The 15,239-nt window shown below is 38.8% G+C and overlaps 1 protein-coding gene across 1 annotated transcript in view; it reads left to right on the forward strand.

Annotated features, from left to right (window-relative positions):
• Positions 1-5,576: 5,576 nt before the first annotated feature.
• The window catches only part of LOC145994885 (beta-1,4-N-acetylgalactosaminyltransferase bre-4-like), a 63,862-nt gene continuing 54,199 nt past the window's right edge, over positions 5,577-15,239 (forward strand). The window contains exon 1 of the mRNA XM_083131335.1: positions 5,577-5,932. The gene's annotated coding sequence lies outside the window, so the exon portion shown is untranslated. The remainder of the gene's footprint in view (positions 5,933-15,239) is intronic.

Here is a 15,239-nt window from a genome sequence, read left to right on the forward strand (position 1 = left end):
AAGAGGAACATAAATTGAGAGTATTTGAAAATAAGATCCTTAGGAAAATCTTTGGACCTAAAAGGGATGAGGAGACAGGTGAGTGGAGAAGGTTACATAATTTAGAACTACATAATTTGTATTCATGTCCAGATATTATTAGAATAATTAAATCAAGAAGACTTAGGTGGGCAGGCCATGTGGCACGAATGGGAGAGGAAAGAGGAGTTTACAGGATTCTTGTTGGGAAACCTGATGGTAAGAGACCTGTAGGAAGGCCAAGACGAAGATGGAGGGACAACGTTGAGATGGACCTAAGGGAAATCGGTAGGGATGGAAAAGAGTATATAGATCTTGCTCAAGATAGGGAAAGATGGAAGGCCTGTGTTGCTGCAGCCATGAACCTTCGGGTTTAAGAAGGCTAGGGAGTTAGTTACTAAGTTCCATACATAGTTTCAACTCCCAAAATTTCATGAAAATCTGAGATGGTCGGGTTGAAAATAGCACATATCTGTGTTGATTTGGCATGGAATGACTCGTATTTTACGAGCGGTGAAAATTTGTCAGTGTTGTAGTAGGCGATATCCTGTGAATAACATTAACTGGTTAAGTGATGACCTCGGATTTCAGGTTTTTAACCTATTTTTGTTTTATAGTGCCTAAAATAACCTATTGTGCTTGTTAGAATCTGTTTTAGGTTTAACTGCCTAAATTAAACCTTTCTTAGGTTGTTACATATTTTTTTTTAGGTCTTACAGGATTTTTATATCTCACAGAGGTATTTGCTCGGTTTAGTGACGAAACAATTCAATGACTGGCGTGTTTGACATGTTTCCTGTCGATTTGCCTCCCTCCAAGTATATGATGTTTACTCGTGTCAAAGCTCTAAAAACAAAGAGCACACTGTATCGGCGATTAGAGGCGAAGTTCCATCCTAATTTTTGCCCCCGCATTATAGACTCTTAATGCTAAGCCGTGTCTATTAAGATAAAGGAAAATGTCCTTGCCACCCCCCTTCATAAATGTTGCAATTTTTAACGTCTACGGAGAAAATATTGGAATAGAGAAAACATCTGCTTGTACCTTTTTTTAATGTTTTAACCAAAATTCACGCATTATTCCCAAGGTCAATAATTCACGCATGATTCCCGGAATTCAAGGAATTCTAAGCGAGTAGCCACCCTGATCTTGTGATTTGTGATTGTGATTTGGTGTTTTAAGTCCACTTTATGCACAGTAAGGCTAATCGGGACTGGACCTACAGTTTAAAGTGGGATCCGAACCACTTGTGCCTCCACCGGGTATCGAACCCGGGACCCCTCGATTACAAGGCCCACCCTGATCTTATGCAGCAAATTATACATACCTAATTGATTTTTCATATCAACAAGTAACTTTTGCACAAGCATAGTTTTAAAAATAATTTGTGGATAATTTTGAAAGTGATGCAAAGAAATTAAAATTTGGTGATAAAATTAATATTTGGTTGTTCTATAATACGTATTATAATTTCTTACGATTATTGTGAAATTTTGTTTTCAACGATTGTAAATAATCAGTATATTCAGGAATTTTGAACCATTTCAAGTTTTTTTTTTTTAGAACCTACTTCTAGTGTTGCCCACGGGACGAGACGGGACAGCCTTTTAAAAATTCGAGACGAGACCAGATTGACCATGTGTCATAAGACAAACGGATATTTTCGAGACGAGACAGCATTTCCACGAGACTCCACGAGACGAGACAGGCCAAAGTCTCGTCTCGTGGGCAACACTACCTACTTCACGATTTTTCGACTCTAATTTCAGATTTTTAGAACCTATTTTAGGATTTTTAAGAACCTATTTTAGAATTTTTAGAGCCTATTTTAGGAACCTAAAAGCACACTTTTTAAAATCGAAAAATCCGAGGTCTGTAGTGATGACGCAGACAAGGGGATTATAGGTCAAATATTTCCGATATTTGTGAGAGTTTCCTCTGAGGAAGTGAATTATCAAGCTTATTTCTTTATATAATCATTATTATTTAATACAGATAACGTAGAACTACGTCTATTTCACAAGAAAAAGCTACTAATTATATTATGAATAGGGTTACCAGACGTCCGGATTTTCCCGGACATGTTCTACATTTTAGCCTTATGTCCAGCGTCCGGGAGGAATTTGAAAAATATCATAAATGTTCTACATTTTGAGCGTCACATAATATTAATTAGGAAAGTAGGTAACAGAAAAAAAAAACATGCAAGTTACAAGTCTATGGACTGCGCTTCCAAACTCAATGGTAAAATTTATTTTGATTCAGTCATTGCCCAAAAAGGAAAAAGTTTGTCCTGCTATTAAAAATACAGAAAAACGGAAGCACTTAATGAACAAAGTTTTGGGACCACTTTCTGATAACGTCACTGTTCAATACCTGAGCAGAATCTCTTGCTTTAGGGATTATACTGATGGAACAAGGTGTTGCCATTCTTATCCAATATAATTTGAGTGTCTACCAGTCAAGAAAAAGTAAAGAAATCAACAAATAGGTTAAGAAGTCAATAGAAAGGCAATAAATTATTCTTGTGGTGAAGAATTTTTGCTATCATAATGACTGATTGGTTGATTTAGTTTTCATAATGACTGATTGGTTGATTTAGTTTATTTTACTTAACTTTTTTCTGTCCCTTTGGTTAATCGCGAAAATGATAATGAATGGCAGTAAGGTAAGATGGATGAAGGGACAGTCACAAACATATAGGGACAACCAACACAAGCCTCACATAAGATTATACTGGCTTGAGTCCAGATGCCAAAGCCTTGCTCGTCTGCCAAACACAGTTCAGGATGCATTAATACGAAAAAGCAGATCTAATTCTCTTCTTAAATTCAGCTTCAGTTTTCATCTTAACTGGCCCTTTGGTAGGAGTTTTCAATAAATAAATATTTATTTTCTTAATTACTAATTTCCAATTTTACCCAAGTAAGGGTCGGATAAATAAACGTTAAGAAAGACGGGAAAAGGGTCTAGAAAAGTCCAGAAAAAGTCAATAATTCTGGATGTGTTATTTTGGTAGACACCCTTTTATTGAACTAAAGACTACCCAAGATGAAACTTCTCGAATTTTAAATTGCGGTAATTGCTGAATATTTGTTTAACATTACAGGTCATAATCCAAATGTTCAGAGAGTACTTTTATTAACATCAGCCCAACAGACTAACGAGAGAAATTATTTTTTCATAAAGTCTGTAAAATGTCTGTTACTGGTCCCTACAATTTCAAAGAGTTGGTGTCCACTTTAAAATAAATATAGTTTGACAAAAATTTTGATAAAAATTGTCTCCTCAGAGAAGTACCACTTAAATCATGTAGTAAGAGGTGCATTGATTTGTATGATTGCAAGTCTTGAAATTTTGCATTTAAAAATTCATTAAGAATTCATTTTTTAAACTGAGAAGTGTAATTTTTCAACTACTTTCTAACGTGCTCTATAGAAATATGTATTATTTATTGAGAATGTTTTGTGTCCTACATTTTGACTTAATGTCCTACATTTTGGGAGAGCATGTCCTACATTTCCCTTACAGCGATCTGGTAACCCTAATTATGAAGGGCTGTGGGTTCGTTTCCTAGTGAAGGTTTATTGTATGTATAGTGATTCGGATTCCACTTTGAAGGCCCAGTCCCGATCAGTTTATCGGACAACAACTTGGACCTCAAACGAACCCTTATAATTGTCTTTGTGTGTGTCTGTGTGTATTTGACATTGCTCTTAATATCTAGAAAAGTTTGCACATTATACCGGGTGTTTCATAAATAATTGAGGGGTTACAAAAATTTATTTCAAGTAAAGTATTGAACTTACTTTTCTTTTTACACCTACAAATGTTCAACGTGTGCATCACGGGGAACACGATAGCCTAGTTCTTGCCACACTCGCATCAACATGGGCCTGTCAATAGTGTATATCGCAGCGATGGTAAGGTTTTTTAAGGTTGCGATATCACGGGACATCGGTGAGACGAATACCGTGTCTTTGATGAAATCCCACAAAAAGAAGTCGCACGGTGTAAAGTCCGGTGATCTTGGGGACCAAATCATTGCACAAAACACTGTGAGTGATGTGGCTGATTTGAGTTCGCCTAGCGGCAGGAATAAGAACTCTCACATTAACAAAATATACACACACAAACTGTTTTGAGTTCCTCATTCGTTCTGGACTGGTTTCATTAAAGTGAGTTCAATAGTTTACTTGCAATGAATTTTTGTAACCTCTCAGTTATTTCTGAAACTCCCGGTATTTCCAAGTACATCTTATGCGTTTACAGTGTGTTTTCTTTGTCCCTCCTATGAAAAATCTAGATCTGTCACGCAATTGTGCTATGTACAGTGGGATCCACAAATATTACCAGACAAACTTTCCACTGCAAATATTTCAGTAATTTATCTCTTATTTTCTGCGTGCATAAGTATTACCAAGCAAATTGTCCATCACTATGTTTATTCTCTCTGTTTTACAGAATGAGTGCTTCAAGAATAGGAAGAAGCTGCTATAGTAACCAGCACATGTAAAAACCCATTCCTTAAAAACATGTAGGATACAAGAGAAAAGTTAATTAACGTAGTCTTGGACAATTTGACAAGCAATACTTGTGCATCTTACTGTACAGTGGGATCCATGAGTATTACCGTCCATGACTATTTTCATTAATTTTTCTCTTACATCCTATACGTTTTTAAGCGATGTATTTTTATGTATGCTGGTGCAGAAGTTGTCAACAACTTGTTTTGAGTTTTCTTTGCATTCTTGAAGCTCTTATCGGGTCAAATAAATTGCACGAACATGGTGATGGGCAATTTGCACGGTAATACTCATGGATTCCCTACTATACATGTTAGACGTATGGAAGAGTGGATTGGATAAGTATTACTAAGGAAAGCAAATTGTCTATTGTCCATTGCTTCAAGAATTCAAACAAAATGTCAAATGACCTGTTTACAACTTCTGCGCTAGCACACGTATACCCAACGGCGAAAGAAACAGTAGGCGAATTGTCCACCACCATTTCCATACGGTCTGACTTACGCAATGTGATGACAATGAATTCAAATAACGATGTCAATAAGCATAGAACAATGCCTGGTTCGAACCAACATAGTTTAATTCCTTTAAACAACACAGGATGTAAAAAGTAATGAAAATAGCTGTGGACAATTTGCCTACCATTATCTTTGCCGTTGACTGTACTAAAACACTCCTTAAAAGCACGTAGGATGCAATATGAAAATTAAAGAAAATAGTCATGGAGAATTTGCCGAGTAATACTTGTGTATTCCACTGTACATCACTGCTTCGTTGTTACATTTTCCTGCACAACATGATAAAGATAAAAGCAAAATCGTGTGCTGGGAAAAGATAATATTTGCTAAGCTTGGCACCTTGGTTGCATTATACTGACACATCCATCTCGCGCAAGGCCACAACTGCTCTCGCAGCTACATCGTGCCATAAAAAAACCGCCCGAGGGTCCAATTTCACATTCACGGCGTTTTCAAGGAAGGAGAGTGCGGCCATCCAGGAAAGTAGCCTTCAGAGACCACAAAACTCCCCCAGAGTGACGTTATCAATATCCCCCAACCCCCTTGCTGTGACAATGAACCGGAGCCTTGTAGTCTGATGGAGGCGTCTTCCAGCATCAGTGCTGGAGCAGAGTATTGATCTGGCGGCAGTAGCGATTCGACTCTTGTCCGGTGCCCATACCGTCTGACCGTTTGGTGACGGCGTAGCAATACGACGGGAGGAAAAAGCTAAAGGAACACGCCCTCAGCTGATAAAAACTGGGTCGTACCTCGTTTGTGTTACGTGCAACTCCTCCCTGACCACACACACACACACAAACATGGTGCACTGTAGGAAGAAACGGTAGTGCGTCTTGAACAGAAGCCTGCTCGACACACTTCTTCTCTACTGTGAGTATTGGCTATATCAGTGTTTTCTCTTTAGTGTTTGCCCTTGTACAGATTGGTAACGAGAAACGAGGGATTGGCATGTTAAAGCAACTTGTTTTCAATGTTTAGAACACATGCATCTGTTTTGCTTGCAAATCTGTTACGCAATTTAAATGGTATGTTTTAATTCTTTTTTAGATAGATTTGCTTAAAACATTTCTTAATCAAATAACTTACTTTCCCGCATTTTAAAGTGAATTTTCACCATTATTTTATTGTATTTACTCAAAAAAGTATATCGTTTACGAGGCTAGTGTCAGTGTTCATATGCAATATGCACAGTGGCTTTCCGAAGAAAAAAGTTTAAAATTATTATTTTTTGCTTATGGTTAAGAAAAGATATTAACAAACATTCACATAGATAAATACAAATGCATTCTTTCAGACTGGGTTCTTAAACTATATATTTTGTATTGAAACGTTTTTTTCTAGCTCCTTTATTGAAACTGTGTTTAAAGCAAATGATACACGTTTCAAACATATAAAAATGTAGTTTTTGTAGCTTTAATTTCTTAGTACTACGTATCATTTAGAAACAATAATACTACACTTACAGGACGAACAAAAAAGAGAAACAGTACAGTCCTTAGATGGTTTAGTTAGTAATTGGTTTTGTAAGTAAGCAGATCCGAGTTCGATAACCAGCAGGGCACAAATTTGGATTGATTCTCTGCGGTAGGTCTAGCCTACATGAAGAAAGTAGACTTGTCAAACATTGAAAACTATTAGTATGTAAATTTAGAATTGTTGTAGAAATGATTCTACATATTTAAAAGACAAATATTAAAAACGTTACTGTACAATAGTAAGTTAAATGTCTTATTATTGTTACGTTAATTTCTTACGTCAAATTCGCCGGCCCCGGTAGGCCTCCCCGATGTCATAGTGGTAGCGTCGTCGCCTTGTAATCAAGGGTCCGGGGTTCGATACCCGGTGGAGGCACATGCACAGTGAATTTGGATCCCACTTTAAACTGTAGGTCCAGTCTCAACTAGCCTTACTGTGCATAAAGTGGACTTAAAACACCAACTCAATCAATCAATCGCCGGCCCCCGTGGCGGAGTGGTTATCACATCGCGGTACGACGCTAGGGGTCCCGGGTTCGAATCCTGGCCTGGGCATGGATGTTTGTGAGTGTCCATTCATCAATTTCACCATATCATTACTCATCTCCATCTTCGCAAATTATCGAAAAGTGGCACAAAAATCGAAGTAAAATAAAGCAAATCAAATCAAAATATTACGTCAAATTCATCCCTCTTTTCGATTGATTTAGACTGGACTCCTGAAATGACGAAAGAAATATCCTCAATAATTTTAACTCCAGAAATCTGTTTTCTAACTCTGACCCACGCCGTAGTAAATATCTATCACCCAGCTGCTTTTGACACTCCCCAGAGAAACCGTCGGTTAATGAAACGGCCTCTGTCTAAAATAAAGCGACATCTCTTAGAAAGTACTAAAATTACCGATAAACGTTCCGTGAATCTATCGGGCGGCAATTAGGAAAATAAGTCATTCGCTTGCTGTTAAAGAAGGTTGTTAATCCGCCGTTGCACTGACTTTTGTTCTAATGAGTCACACGTTCGATTCCCGACGGAGACACATTCCACAGTGATTTGGATCCCACTTTAAATTATAGGTCTAGTCAAGGGCGCCTGCAGGCTTTTTTCTCAGTGGGGCAAAAACTTATTATTATTACTGTTATTATTATTGCTATTATTTTTATTAATGTTATTTTCGCGTTGTATACAAGTTCAGTCTCGAGTCTAGAAACTGGGTTCAGCTTGCTTCTTTTCAATAAACGTCTATCACTTTGTTGATGAACAGTAGTTTGCAGTGGCGTCTCGTGGCCTCAAATTTTGCCGGGGCTTATTTTTTAAAGAATTTAAAATATGACAATTCACATGACTTACAAAAAATAGGTATTTTTTTCTTCTAGACTACAAAACTGGACTTACTTTTGTGAAAGAATTTAAAATGTAATGACAAATTACACGAATTACAAAAAAAACGGGTATTGTTGTGAAACATACCTTTCTACGAACGTTGACTCCTGTTCTTCTGCTCAGCAAATTTTGTTATTACTTTTTCGATGAAACCCTCTATGTTTGAAATGTATTCTATCTCTATTGTAAGCAAGTGCCAAGGCATTTGGTCTGTCTTGTCCCATTGCATTTCTTAAGCAGGTTTTAATACGCTTCAATGTGCTGAAACATCGTTCAGATTCAGCTGTTGCCACTGGAGTTATTAAAACTATGTTTGTCATTTTTACTGTTTCTGAAAAGGTACCCTCTAAATAATTTTAAATAAAAAATGAATGCAATCTACTGATAGAGTTTATGTTTTTCAACTCTTCACTACAATAAAGAACACGAAGTTCCCTCTTTAGTTTTCCCTCTTCTATGAAGGGATAATAAATCTGGGAAGATGCCTCTGTTTAAAGATTGTTCTCTTTCATTATGTCCTCGTAGAGCAAGTTCATGTCGACCACAGAATTTTAATATATGCTTATTTTTCCGGACAAATTCATTGTGTCTTGTAATTGACAGCCTATGTCCTTCATCAATTTGTGTTCGAACATCAACCCTGCCAAACTCACTCAAACATAGCGAATGAAAGCCACCAAAACACTACAGAACAACACGCGAGATCGAACGCGACGCAACGGAACTAGCCCAGAATCAGCACTCAAATCCATTGCACTCTCCCCTCCTCTCTCTGCTAGCATTTGACCTTCACTGTAGCGTAGGTGGGTGTAGGCCACGCCTTCCTTTGCGACTTGCCCCGGAAAACGATAATTGACATCAATGCCGCTAGGAGCGCTGTCGTAGCCATTGCAACAGACGATGAATTTACGTGGGTAAAAATCGCCTTTTTAAAGACTGTGTGATAGTTATGCGTTATGGTGATTGATAATTACGTGAATACATCCGTTTTTCTTTAGGGGCTAAGCCCCGGAAACACCAAGGGACGAGACGCCACTGGTAGTTTGTCTTTTTGTACTTTTTGACAATGAACAGATATCAATCAGTCAGAGACCATTTAATCTACTGTCCTTCATGGTACCTCTGATCCATGGTTTTACGTGCCGATGGGTACTGTAAAATAATATTAATAATAATAAGATGCTGCAACTTACGGCCTGTAAGTCACCGAAGACAATATTTTTTGTTGTAAAATATCGCTACAATTTCACCATTCGAATTACATGAACTCTTTCCAGAAATCTCAGGCCCTTGAGTCTAGTCCCTATTAGCATATCTTGGCATACATTGGACTTGAACTTTGACTCAACTGATTTAATCTTGTAAACAATCTTAGACCTCGTTCTAGTGTTCAGAGTTATAGCTACTGCTCCTAGAATTTTGATGTCTGACATTGATGTGGAAGTAAGGTTTTTTACGCTTGTATTGTGCAACAGGTACTGACTACATCTTTCCAATTGCAAAGCTACCTCTCCCTCCCATTCAGGGAGGAATGTAATTCCATTATTGCTCCGTAATTAGCGTGACGTGTTCAACGTGGCAACAATTAATTTCGCTGAAACCCTACACCATGTTCTGGCGAACGAACCATGTTCTTGCGTGCCAAGAATGTTACGGAACTGAATAAAGCACACAGTGAAATAACGATTTTTTTTTCTAAAAGGAAGGTTAAAACTAGTATTAAAAAGAGACCGGTCAGCTTATAGCGCACACACATACAGCCTCGTTGCCATTAAAGTAGTGGCAGGAATCAGGAAACGTAGAAGTTTTTTTTATATCATTATTTGGTTTATTTTCTTCTTTCTGCCAATTTAGGCTAATCGCGAAGATAAGTGATAGAACGATGAAATTGATGATGGGACACGACACTCAAGTGTGCACTGGTCGGGATTCGAATCAGAGACCCTTGATGTCGTAGCGCGGTGTCATAACCATTCCGCCACGGAGGTTGGCAGGAAATGTAGAAGTGGATTAACGAATAATAAGAGATAATCAGTAACGTATTTTCTATAGCTGCACTTAATGGAAACTTAAGAACTGGAACGAAGAATGACACTTATTGACTAATAACATCATTCAAACACTCAGGGATGTTGTAATCCCCCATCCCAACAAGAGAAAAGTATCTCCGGCAGCAATGAAAGATTTGTATCCCTGCAGCATGCCATGTAGGCATATCGGGAGTTAATCAAGGGGTGCCGGGTTCGATACCCGGTGGAGGCACATTGCATAGTGGTTCGGATCGCACTTTAAACTGTAGGTCCAGTCCCGATTACCCCATCTGTGTATAAAGTGGAATTAAGACAACAATTAAAACAAATAAGCATATGAGGAGTGTGTGGAAAAGATTGGGTCTCACGCATTCACGGTCTCGTTCATATGTGAGGTGATGTGAGCAGCACCACGCTCCAGCCGCCTTCATTTTTTTTATTTAATTTGATTTAATATGCTTTATTTTACTTCGCCTTTTGTGCCGCTTTTGGTTAATTTGCGAAGATGGGGATGGGTGATGATATGATGAAATTGATGAAGGGACACTCGCAAACATCCATGCCCACGCCAGGATTCGAACCCGGGACGTCTGGCGTCGCAGCACGATGTGCTAACCACTCTGCCACAGGGGCCGGCTCCGGTCGCCTTTACCCTCCAGGGTTGCCCAAAGGTACAGATTTATTAGAGGCGGGATTAACCTCAGAGCCGCTCTCTGCATTGACATTGCTTTTATCTGTTTGTAATTGTTCGAATGTACCCCCTGGACTATTGAGTCGATAAATTTGTTTCAGGACGCGGAAACCACTAATAAGCGAGATTTGTTTCCAAAGTATGGCCTGCGTAAGTAAGAAAGTTCTATCTCATTTTTTTATTCGTAAGAGCCGTATATGCACACTCAAAAAGCGAAAACATGCGTGCAAATGCCAACGCAACCAAATCAAAAACTCCTAACCTAACAAAAATTCAACAATTACTACGGGTGTCTAACCTAACAAAAAGTAAAATAAGAAACGGTTATATCCAAAAGAAAAACAGATTCAAGAAATATACGTACATACCTTGAAAATATGCATTATGCTCTGTGGTTGCAGTGTGAGTGTCAAGCAACACACGAATGACGTACTAATTTCACTTTCTTTATTCGTAAAAATCTGCTCTATGCACGCCCAAAAACACATTCAACTTTTAAAAATAGATTTCATGTAACGTAAGATTTGTTCCACAGCACGGAAACCACACACAACTCAGATATTTGATCCCTACCACATTAAACCGCACATTACTTCATTATACCACATCTCCACGAGCTCGAAACAACAGAAAACGTTCATAAACAACAAAGCCTCAGTAAACAGGCTACAGAGGGTCAAGGGTACATAATTGTCCTTTCATTCATCTCATTTTGTACCATTCAAGTGCCATCGTCACAATTGACAGAGGAGCGACACTAAATCAACAACAACAACAACTCCGTATCGTGTCGGAGTGTCAACGTAACAGGCTACGAGATTTTAAAGTTCGAACTCTGGGTTAGGTATGGCTGTATGTTTTGGGTTTGTCCCATCGTCCATGTGGAAAATAACCGACATAGCAATAAAAACGGGAAAATGTGTGTCACGTAAAATCAGTATTTGCAAATACTTCAACTTAAGTTTGAATTGAATGAAGTCTTGAATTGTTGTTTTAAGTACACTTTATGCACATATAGGGTTCGATGCCCGGTGGAGGCACATAGTAGTTCGGATCCCCACTTTAAACTGTAGATTCAGTCCGATTAGGCTAACTGTGCATAAAATGGACTTCACAGCAGGGTTCTTAAAGGTCCAGGAATTTTAAGTAAATTTAATTCCTGTCCGGGAGAGAAAATCAGTAAGCGTAAATGAGTTCTGGACCGTAAAGAACCTTCTTATCTGTAAAGTATTCAATTCGGTCCAGGAACAATTTTTCCAGATCGATTTACAACCTTAGTGACAATGAAGTTCGACCAGTCACAAATATAGGAGTGCGTTGTGAAAGAAGGAGAATACATGCATATGCTGAACATATTTTATTCAGCAGGCTACATGGAACAAAGGAAAACATAAATTTCCGCTGCAACGCAGCAATGTATGGTGTCCACACAAAATAAAACATTTTCGTCCATCTACACGTGACATTGAAGTTCGACCACTGTTAGAGGGGATCCTGTTTACCATGGTGTGACGCCGCCCCGTCGGCGAATAACTGTGGCAATGCGTCGGGGCATGCTGCGGACGAGTCGTTCAAGGTATTCCACATCGATGCAGTGCCATTCCTTCTGCAGGCAGGCGATGAGAGCAGCCACTGTCGTGGGTCCCCTCTGTTGCACACGTCGCTTAAGAACACGCCACACATTCTCAATGGACGAGAGGTCGGGACCCGATGGTGGCCATGGCAGAGTTCGCACGTGATGGCGAGTCAACCATTCTCTTGTCAGCCGCGCTGTATGAGGCCTGGCATTGTCGTGTTGAAAGATGAGACGCCGCCTGTGGAACAGGTGCCTTCGCACTGTGGGAAGATGCTGCTCCAGTATGCGTGTATAGGCGTGTCCATTCAAGTAGTGGTATTGGTACTATTATAAACTCAAGAAAGTACGAACCCCCTCAAGCAGATTTGGCTACACTTAAAACAGGCTCAACATGCCCATATGAGCTTTTTGCTCAAGTGTGGAATCTTGTCTAATTCAAGATTTTTGTAAAAATGCCCTCGGGAATTTCCTGAGAAAGTACGACCCCCCTCAGATTGATTTGTCTACACTTACAAAAGGCACTTCTGTGAGATTGTTGTCCATAAACCTGTCAAAAATATGCCCCTCTTGGCCCACACCTAAAACTACGCAAACGTATTAACACACACACACATACACCTACACCCACCCACACCCACCCACACCCACCCACACATATTTACTTCCGGTCCACTTCCGGTCTACTTCCGGTCCACTTCCGGTCCACTTCCGGTTCACTTCCGGTCCACTTCCGGTCTACTTCCGGTCCACTTCCGGTCCACTTCCGGTTTAAGTTCAACTGGATACCAGGTTCAATTTGTTTATCTATTATTAAAACAATGCAATATGCAGAGCTCTTCTAGAATTGCTCCGTGACCCGCTCATTTCTTACATCATAAACATATGATTTTTCCCCTATGAGAATGACACTACATATGGTGTCATCTGGTAATGCCTCCTGGAATTCACAGATAATTTTAATGTTTGTCCTGTCATTCACCACAACTTGTTTCCTTTTTGAAGTGTTGATTACAAACATGGGTCTCTGTGTCTTGAATTCATCTGGTGAGTAATACATATCAGTACTGCCAGTAGTGACACGCTTGAAAGCCGAAAAAGCCTCATATAATTTAAGAAAATCATCCTTGGACATGTCTAAATTATAATTTTCTCTAGGAAATACCTCATTTCTGCCATTTTTAAGATATATGTTCTTGATGTTGCAGTTATCAAATTTACTTGAATTTTTTCCTGATTATTGTGTCTTCCAGTCTGAAACAGTACCACCACAAAATCAGGCATGTCATATTGAATGCTGGAGAATGAATTTGTAGCATCAAACTCATAATATATGCCAGATGCAGGCTTCTGTACGCATTGATATGTGTAAAATTGCAGAGGAATCTGTGGATTTTTTACTATATCAGCTTTGTATTTAAGAGCATAACTGGCCTCATATTCAACAACCGGGATTCTTAGCTCCATAGTCTGAATAATGCATTTTCCTGCATCTGGTAAGGTATTAGGCAGAGCTTCCCCTGTAGGGTTTAATGTGCTGTACCTCATCAAAGCATTGTTATCATTGGCAGCTCTTCTAAATGTGATTCTTAACCCGCCCTTCCACATAATATCTTTGTAATCCGAGAAGAATCCTGGCAACAGGCGCATGGGGAACAGCACTGTGTGGCTCTTGGTTAATATTTTATCACCAGCCTCAAATCCACCGATTCTGTAGTAAGAAGCCTCGGTTTTGGATAATTTTAGTGTGGCCAAAGCTGTGGAGGTAATGCCGGGATAATCCACTCTGTTTATAACAACGCCATGTTTTCTGATCTCAATTTCAGAGAACAGATGCGGCACAAAATTGTCTACCAATCTTATATTTGAATTTGCCGGATAATCTGTTCCATCGAGCTTTACAACATCAAATTTGATGTATAGATCTGCTCTGTGGGGGTGTATAAAGCCATCCCCTACATCAAGATCAACCTCAATCTCTGTGTTGGGTTGATTTAAATTTGCAAATGTCCTCCTGTTTGGGGGGAATGATTGTAGCTCATAACTCTCAATATTTTCCATTGTATGTATTTTTATTTAAATATTAATCTCTATGATTGCAGTTGTTGTGGCTCCAGCAAAATCAACTAATTCTTCTTTTTCATTAGTGACCATCAACTCAATGTAATCTATTCTATTATGGCACACAGGAAAATATAATGTTGGGGATGGATTGTAGATGATTGGCTCCATGAATTCGGAATTAGGTTTGAATGTTGCAATGATGCCGGTTTGTTTGTGAGTGCCTATGCCATTAGATTTGGTGATCATACCCTCAGCAACATTACAGTGAATATTCAGAGTCTCTATGGCTAAGAATTTAGGTATATTCATAGCAGTGTGTTTGATGGCCGCTTCAAGTTTTGTGTTGTTCTCAAAGCCTAACAGCTCTCCTATAGTACCCAGATGCACCGTTTCTGTAGCAGATACAATCTCTACTCTGTGAGTGACAGAATTTTGACTTAACACTACACCTCTGGGTAATTGAGCATTTAGAGTGGACAGATTATATTGCCCTGGAGTGATGACAATTTTTTGATCCCCTACTGCAATTGTATTGTTGTGGTGCGTAATATTAGGGATCAGGTACATGCCGTAAAATGCTCTGAGAGCTATTGTTTTGGGATACACTATGTCATCATGCAATTTAAGTTTCAATATTGAATTTTGGCTGGTGAGATGGAATACCCCCATGATGTTTCAGATACCACAAGGCCTTTTGAAAATTTTCAATTGATGGTTTATTTATTTGAGACATATATCTAAGAACAGATAAACACAAATGTCCGCAATTAACATCTTTAAAGTTTTGAACACGGGCATTATTGTAATAAAGATTAGCTGATTTTAGATATTGTACTAAATTTTCAGGTGGAACACCTCCAAATGAATCAAACACAAATGCCTCATCGTTTAAATATTTAAGATAACAGATCCAGTGAGTGCCCTGATTTTTGTACTCATCCAAATTAACAATGCCACACTC

The sequence above is a fragment of the Lepisma saccharinum genome, chromosome 11 (assembly GCF_977018435.1).
Source record: "Lepisma saccharinum chromosome 11, izLepSacc3.1, whole genome shotgun sequence".
NCBI classification, from domain to species: Eukaryota; Metazoa; Arthropoda; class Insecta; order Zygentoma; family Lepismatidae; genus Lepisma; species Lepisma saccharinum.